This window comes from Erinaceus europaeus, chromosome 5 (assembly GCF_950295315.1).
Source record: "Erinaceus europaeus chromosome 5, mEriEur2.1, whole genome shotgun sequence".
Lineage (NCBI taxonomy): Eukaryota > Metazoa > Chordata > Mammalia > Eulipotyphla > Erinaceidae > Erinaceus > Erinaceus europaeus.
Window position 1 is genome coordinate 128,245,555 of NC_080166.1, and position 7,532 is coordinate 128,253,086.

General features: G+C 46.0%; 1 non-coding gene across 1 annotated transcript; it reads right to left on the bottom strand.

The window, feature by feature from the left end:
* Positions 1-7,078: 7,078 nt before the first annotated feature.
* On the bottom strand, positions 7,079-7,271 carry LOC132538765 (U2 spliceosomal RNA). The gene has a single exon (XR_009550104.1). It is a non-coding gene; the product is annotated as a U2 spliceosomal RNA (small nuclear RNA).
* Between the last annotated feature and the right edge of the window lie 261 nt (positions 7,272-7,532).

Here is a 7,532-nt window from a genome sequence, read left to right on the forward strand (position 1 = left end):
ATATATATATATATATATATATATATAATCTTGGAACTAGATGAAATTTAAAAAGCAGGCTTTACATATCTATATTAGAACAGCTTTAGGCTTGCAGCATGAGTCTAACAATTTAAAAAAGTGACTTATCTATTGCATTACAATAGTTTCACGTGAGAGAGAAAAAAGAAAAAGAAAGCAGAGAGCCACTCCAGCATGCGCAGTGCCAGGAACTAAACTGGGACTTCAGACACGCAGGCCCTGAGCTCTTCCAGCTGAGCCGGTTCCCTAGACAGTCCCAGCAAGTAGATGGGAAAGGACAGTAGGTCCACACAGACCTCCTCCCACAGGCCCAGCGCCCCACCCAGGACACTCTGCACCCGGAAACGTATCTCACTAGGAACTGGCAGCAGTAGCTGCCATCATCACCGATAGTCACAGTTCACACTCAGGCTCACTTGCTGCTACCTGTCCCAGCGACGTTCACAATAACAACCTGGCACGTGCCCTCCAATACAGCGCCACACAGAGCAGTGTCATTGCCCTGAAAGTCCTCTGTGCTCCTTCTAACTCTACCCACCCCCCATCGTCTCACTGGCTGCGATCGTTTGTCTTTTCCAGAATGACAGAGAGATGGGTTCATTAAGATGCTGTCTTTTTTTCTTTTGCCTCTAGGGTCATCACTGGGGCTCTGTACTTGCACCACAAATCCACTGCTCCTGGAAGCCACCTCTCCCACTCTGTTGCCCTTGCTGTTACCCTTGTTGTTGTTGTCATCATTATTATTATTGTCATTGCTGTTATTGGTGTTGAATAGGACAGAGAGAAATGGAGAGAGGAAGGGAAGACAGAGAGGGGGAGAGGAAGATTGACATCTGCAGACCTGCTTCACCGCCCATGAGGTGACCCCCCTGCAGGTGGGAAGCGGGGGGCTTGAACTGGGATCCTTACACTGGTCCTTGCGCGTTGTGCCATGTGTGCTTAACCCACTGCACTACCGTCCGACCCCCAGATGCTGTATTTTAAGACTGATTTCTTCCATTTAACAATATGCACTTAAGTTTCCTCCAGGTCTTTTTTTGCCATGTGAATATTTCATCATGTCTTAAACAAGATTAAAAGAAGAGTGATCACCAACTGAAAACAAAGTGATACAAATGGACAGAACTATTCTAAGTGACTTGACTTTATAGTTTTTTAGGTGGAAACAGAGAGGCAGGGAAGCAGAGAGAGTGAAAGAGACCACAGCACCAAATGCAGTGGTGACCAGCTGCATGCCTGGCAAAGTAACACTCTAGCCCAGTGAGCTATACTGCTGACCCTCAAAGTGATTTCACAGCACAGTGATTTACTGAGTGATCATGGTATTATGTACCCTAAGGACAAAAATAACTGCAAAAAAACTGTTTTCAGCATTTGGTATTTAGTCACATTAAAATATTTATTTATTGGGAGTTGGGCAGTAGTGCAGCGGGTTAAGCATAGGTGGCGCAAAGTGCAAGCACCAGCATAAGGATTCTGGTTCGAGCCCCTGGCTCCTCACCTGCAGGGGAAGCACTTCACAAGCAGTGAAGCAGGTCTGCAGGTGTCTGTCTTTCTCTTCCCCCTCTCTGTCTTCCCCTCCTCTCTCCATTTCTCTTTGTCCTATCCAACGATGATGACATCAGTAACAATAATAACTACAACAACAATGAAAAACAAGGGCAACAAAAGGGAAAATAAATAAATAAATATTAAAGGTAAAATTTATTTATTTAAATTTATGAGAGAGTGAGAAAGAACCAGAGCATTTCTTTGGTATATGTGATGCCAGGTATTAAACTCAGGACCTCATGCTTGAGAGTTCAATGCTCCATCCATGGGGCCATTATTCAGCCATATTTTGGGAGCGAGTGTTGGTATTGCTGCTATTCTGAGGTTGTCAAGTATGTGATGTGGGATAAAGCCAGTGGGGCATTAGTGATCTTCTCGGTCTGACCCGCCACTCCTGAAAGCCAGGGTGATGAGAATGGAAGAGAGCAGAGAGGGATGTTAGACAGAAGAGGTTAAATGAAGGACCCGAGTCTCAAATAGGAGTTGGAAGCAGAACTGAGCTTCCGGGAAGGAGCTGCCTGATAGATGTCTTTGTGTCTCTTCTCCACTACAACCAGTTCTCAGCTCTGAGCAAAGAGCAGCCGTAGAGTTCAGATTATGGCTTACAAATTTCTTTATCTCTCTCTCTTTTTTTCCCTCCAGTTACTTCTGGGGCTCGGTGCCGGCACTACAAATCCACTGCTCCTGTGGCTATTTTTTCCGTTTCTATTGGACAACATAGAGAGAAATTGAGAAAGGAGGGGGAAGATAGGGAGAGAGAAAGATAGACACCTACAGACCTGCTTTTGAAGCAACCCTCCTGCAGATGGGGAGCCAGGATTTGAGCTAGGATCCTTGCACAGGTCCTTGAGCTTCATGGCTTACAAATTTCTAACTAAACACACACACACACACACACACCCCTGGAGAATGAGCGGATTCTACCTCTGGCCCAGGAAATAAACAGCTCATGATACCAAATAGTAAGAAGTATGTTGACTTAGAGGCAACCTAAAGAAATTCCCACTGAGGGGGCTGGGAGGTAGCGCACCTGGTCGAGTGCACATCTTACAGTGTGCAAGGACCCAGGTTTGAGCCCCCTTGTCCCCACCTGCAGGAGGAAAGATTTGTGAGTGGCAAAGCAGTGTTGCAGGTATCTCTCTCTCCCTCTCTATCAACCCCTCCCCTCTTGATTTCTGCCTATCTCTATCCAATAAATAAATAAAGATAATAATTTTTTTAAAGAAAGAAATTCCCACTGAGCAAGATGGAAGTATTAGAAAGCCAGTAAGAACTATGGCTGCAATGCCACACATTAAAGACATTTACGTCCCTGAATTCACAATGACTCTAAGAAGAAAAAAGATAAAGATTTTGGTGGAGAAACTCATTCTTTAGGACACTGGAAACTGAGGAAAGAATTGAGAAGTTGGGAGTTGGGCTGTAGCGCAACGGGTTAAACACAGGTGGCGCAAAGCACAAGGACCAGTATAAGGATCACAGTTCAAGCCCTGGCTCCCCACCTGCAGGGGAGTCGCTTCACAAGCGGTGAAGCAGGTCTGCAGGTGTCTATCTTTCTCTCCCCCTCTCTGTCTTCCCCTCCTCTCTCCATTTCTCTCTGTCCTATCCAACAACAATAATGACAACAATAATAACTACAACAATAAAACAACAAGGGCAACAAAAGGGAATAAATAAAATAAATATTAAAAAAAAAGAATTGAGAAGTCAATTGCTTCTCCTATATGAACTATGTTTATGCTAACAAACGCTAGATGAGGGGACAGTTTTCTTATTAGAAGTAACCCAGCTAGGGAATGAAGGGAGAATACTGTCATTTTGCAACTTCTAACCAATTCATGGAACCAAGAAGCATAAAAATTCTACAAGACCTTATCTATCTCTGGATATTCATTATACCTCCCCCCACAAAACAGTTTGAAAGTAAAGTCAAAATCTAATTGAGCTTCTAGATCCAATTACCTGTGAACAGGCACTTCCAAGGGCAGGAGGGCCTGGGATCACGTCTCAGCACATTGCAGGGATGTGAGTTGTGAAATCTAGTAGCCATGACCCCAGTGGCCTGCCTTCTTCAACAACTCAATTTCAGAGAACCAAAATGTAGAGGGGAAACCCATGATTATACAGGGTTAAAAGAAACATGTGCTTCTCCAAATGGGAATGGTGATAAAAATACTATTGATAATTTTTTCATATTTATTTATTTATTCCTTTTTGCTGCCCTTATTGGTTTTTTAATTGTTATAATTATTGTTGTTGTTGTTGATGTCATTGTTGTTGGATATGACAGAAAGAAATGGAGAGAGGAGGGGAAGACAGAGAAGGGGAGAGAAAGATAGAAACCTGCAGACCTGTGAAGCGACTCCCCTGCAGGAGGGGAGCCCAGGGCTTGAACCGGCATCCTTATGCCACAGGTCCTTGCGCTTTGTGCCACAAGCGCTTAACCCGCCGCACCACCTCCTGACTCCCTATTGATAATTTTTTAAAATATCTCTGAGGCTTGATGCCAGCACTACAGATCTACTGCTACTGGCAGCTGCTTTTTCTTTTTTTGTTCTATTTTATTTGATAGGATGGAGAGAAATTGAGAGGGGAGGGGGAGGTAGAGAGGGAGAGAGAAAGACAGACACCTGTAGACCTGCTCCCCACTCGTGAAGTGCTCTGCTGGGTGCATCACGGCCCAGTCCCTTTGCATTAGTTTTTAACAGCTAGTCCACAGTCCTGAGAAAGTGAAAACACAGCAACACTTCCAAAGCCCTACTGCATCACACATACCACAATTTGTTTTTGTTTTTGAATTTTATTTTAAAATAGAACAACACTCGCTCCCAAAATATGGCTGAATAATGGCCCCATGGATATAGCATTGAACCCTCAAGCATGAGGTCCTGAGTTTAATCCCTGGCATCACATGTACCCAAATAATGCTCTGGTTCTTTCTCACTCTCTCATAAATTTAAATAAATAAATATTTTTAATGTGACTAAATACCAAATGCTTAAAATGTTTTTTTTCCCTTTTGTTGCCCTTGTTGTCTATTGTTGTTGTTGCTGTTATTGCTGTCGTTGTTGGATAGGACAGAGAAAAATGGAGAGAGGAGGGGAAGACAGATAGGGGGAGAGAAAGACAGACATCTGCAGACCTGCTTCACCACCTGTGAAGCGACCCCCGCCCCGTGTGGGTATGGAACTGGGGATGGAACTGGGATCCTTATGCCAGACCTTGTGCTTTGCGCCACCTGCGCTTAACACAGTGCACTACCGCGGGGCCTGACATACCTCATTTTTATATGAAGGGACCATCCAATGAGTCTAGAAAGTCTATAGAGGTGAGAACTTTGGCTTGCCACCTGCTCAGCTTTAGATTCTGTCATTAATTTGTTTTCAGTTAATGCTGTCAGGTAGACAGGTCAACAGAGTCTAGAGCCTGAGGTCTGCCCTGGAGACATAAGCTCAGAGGTCACACAGACAGTGGACATCACTATACAGTCAGATCAGCACCCAGGGGCCATGTACAAAGGTGATGTGTTGAGACTCAGGAAACCCTAAAATGAAGAAGCTGGGGAGCAACAAAGACATCTAAGAAGGAGGGTCCATGAGGAAGGAGCATGAGGGGGGCTTGTGTCCTGGGTGCCAAGGAGAGATTGGGAGTCACAGACTGGCAGTTCTGTGCAGGGCTGCCAGCAGGTCAGCCATAGAGAGGACTGAGCTCCCACAAAGGCCTGGGGAGATGTGCCCAGAGCGGTGATGGTGGAGTGGTGGGAATGGGGATCTTGGGTCTCAAGCATCTGGCATTACAGTTCAGGCTCAGCAGAAGAGCATGGGAGTGGGGGAGGGCACAGCATGGAATTCTGCAGATGAGAGCAGACCCGTCAGGGACCATGGTCAGAAGTGGGGTACTTTCCAAGGACCGGCATAAGGATCCCAGTTCGAGCCCTGGCTCCCCACCTGCAGGGGGGTTGTTTCACAGGTGGTGAAGCAGGTCTGCAGGTGTCATCTTTCTCTATCCCGTCTGTCTTCCCCTACTCTCTCGATTTCTACAACGGTGACAGCAACAACAACAACAATAAACAACAAGGGCAACAAAAGGGGAAAAAATGGCCTCCAGGAGTAGTGGATTTGTAGTGCAGGCACTGAACCCCAGCAATAACCTTGGAGGAAAAAGAAAGAAGTGGGGTACTTTTCCTGAGAGTGTCCCTAGGACCTGAGAGGCATTAGTCCTTAGGGACTTTTCTGGGAATAAGGACGTTTACTCTTTGTACACAGTTTCCAAGGGATATATCTCTCAGACAGGTACGGCCTCGGGGCCATGGAGAGAAAGGGACCTGGGACCACAGCCACGTCCTGTCCTCCATCAGGTCACAGGAGACCCAATCTCCCAATGCCCAGAGAGTGGCCCCAGGGGAGCAGCCTAGGAGGAGTTGCTGCCACTAGGATGGCTCAGAAGGAATGAAGGGGAGCAGAGTCCTGCTTTGGTAACAGAAACTAAGGGAAGTAGTTTCGTAAGGAGACCGGGGTGGAAAGGAGCAGGGGAGGGTCTATTGGGACAAAAGGGTGGAACAGTCAGGATCTTTGGCATCTCCCACCATACCATGTCACATGACTGCCCTGCAGAGTCCTGAGGGGTGTGTGTGTGTGTGTGTGTGTGTGTGTGTGTGTGTGTGTGTGTGTGTGGTGTCCCCTGTTTCCTTCCACTGCTCCAGATGGACACCTCTTGTTCTTACTAATCAGTCATCTCTCTGGGAGCAGTGAGGCTCTCATAGAGAAGGGGAGCCATATTTCCACACTCACAGGAGGAGTGAGGGGCAGACGACCTCAGAGTGGGGTTTGTAAGTGTTACATGCTACCTGGATGTCCCACGAATGGGATTTTAAATAGTGGGAGGAGGGCAAGATGGGCCAGCAAAATAGCTCACCTGGATAGCACGCTCGCTTTGCCATGTATGCTACCCAAATTCGAGCCTGAACCACACTGTTGGGGGAAGCTTCAGTGTGCTGATCTCTCTCTCTACCTCCTCTCTTTCTCTTGTTTTCTTTCTTTCTTCTTCTTGTATTTCTTTAAATTTTTTGCCACTAGGATTATCACTGATATTCAGTGCCTGCACAACTCCATTACTCTTAGTGGCCATGCATATTTGTATTATATTTTTAATGTTTTTATATTTATTTACTTATTCCCTTTTGTTGCTCTTGTTTCATTGTTGTTGTTATTGATGTCATTGTTGTTGGATAGGACAGAGAGAAATGGAGAGAGGAGGGGAAGACAGAGAGAGGGAGAGACAGACAGACACCTGCAGACCTGCTTTACCACTTGTGAAGTGACTCCCCTGTAGGTGGGGGGCCAGGGGCTCGAACCGGGATCCTTACGCTGGTCCTTGCGCTTTGTGCCACCTGCGCTTAACCCGCTGAGCTACCACCCGACTCCCTAAAATCCTCTTGCTGAGTACTCTAAATGCAGAACGTAGTTAATGTGCTTTACTTTTGAATCACCAGCGTGTCAAACCCAGAATGGAGCACACCATTCCTGGAAGCACTACAGTACCAGGTCGAGGAGTACCATGCGTGGAGCGGATGGAGCAATTCCAACTCCCTGTTCCAAAAATTCCTTTACTATATTATCCTCGGATACAGGACGTATCAGATGTTAAACTGATAAGAACAGATACTACACTTGATCTTAGCCAAAAGACCGAGAAGCGATATATTTTTAATTTTTTATAGAGACAGAAACAGAGGGGAGAAATGAGAGAGAGAGAGAGAGAGAGATGCAGGCAGTGGTGCACCTGGCTAAGTATATACATTACAGTGTGCAAGGACCCAGGTTCAAGCCCCCAGTCCCCACCTGCAGGTGGAAAGGTCACGAATGGTGGAGCAGGGCTGCAGGTGTGTCTCTCTCTCTCCCTATCTCCCCTTCCCCTTCAATTTCTCTGTTTCTGTCCAATAATACATAAATAAAGATATT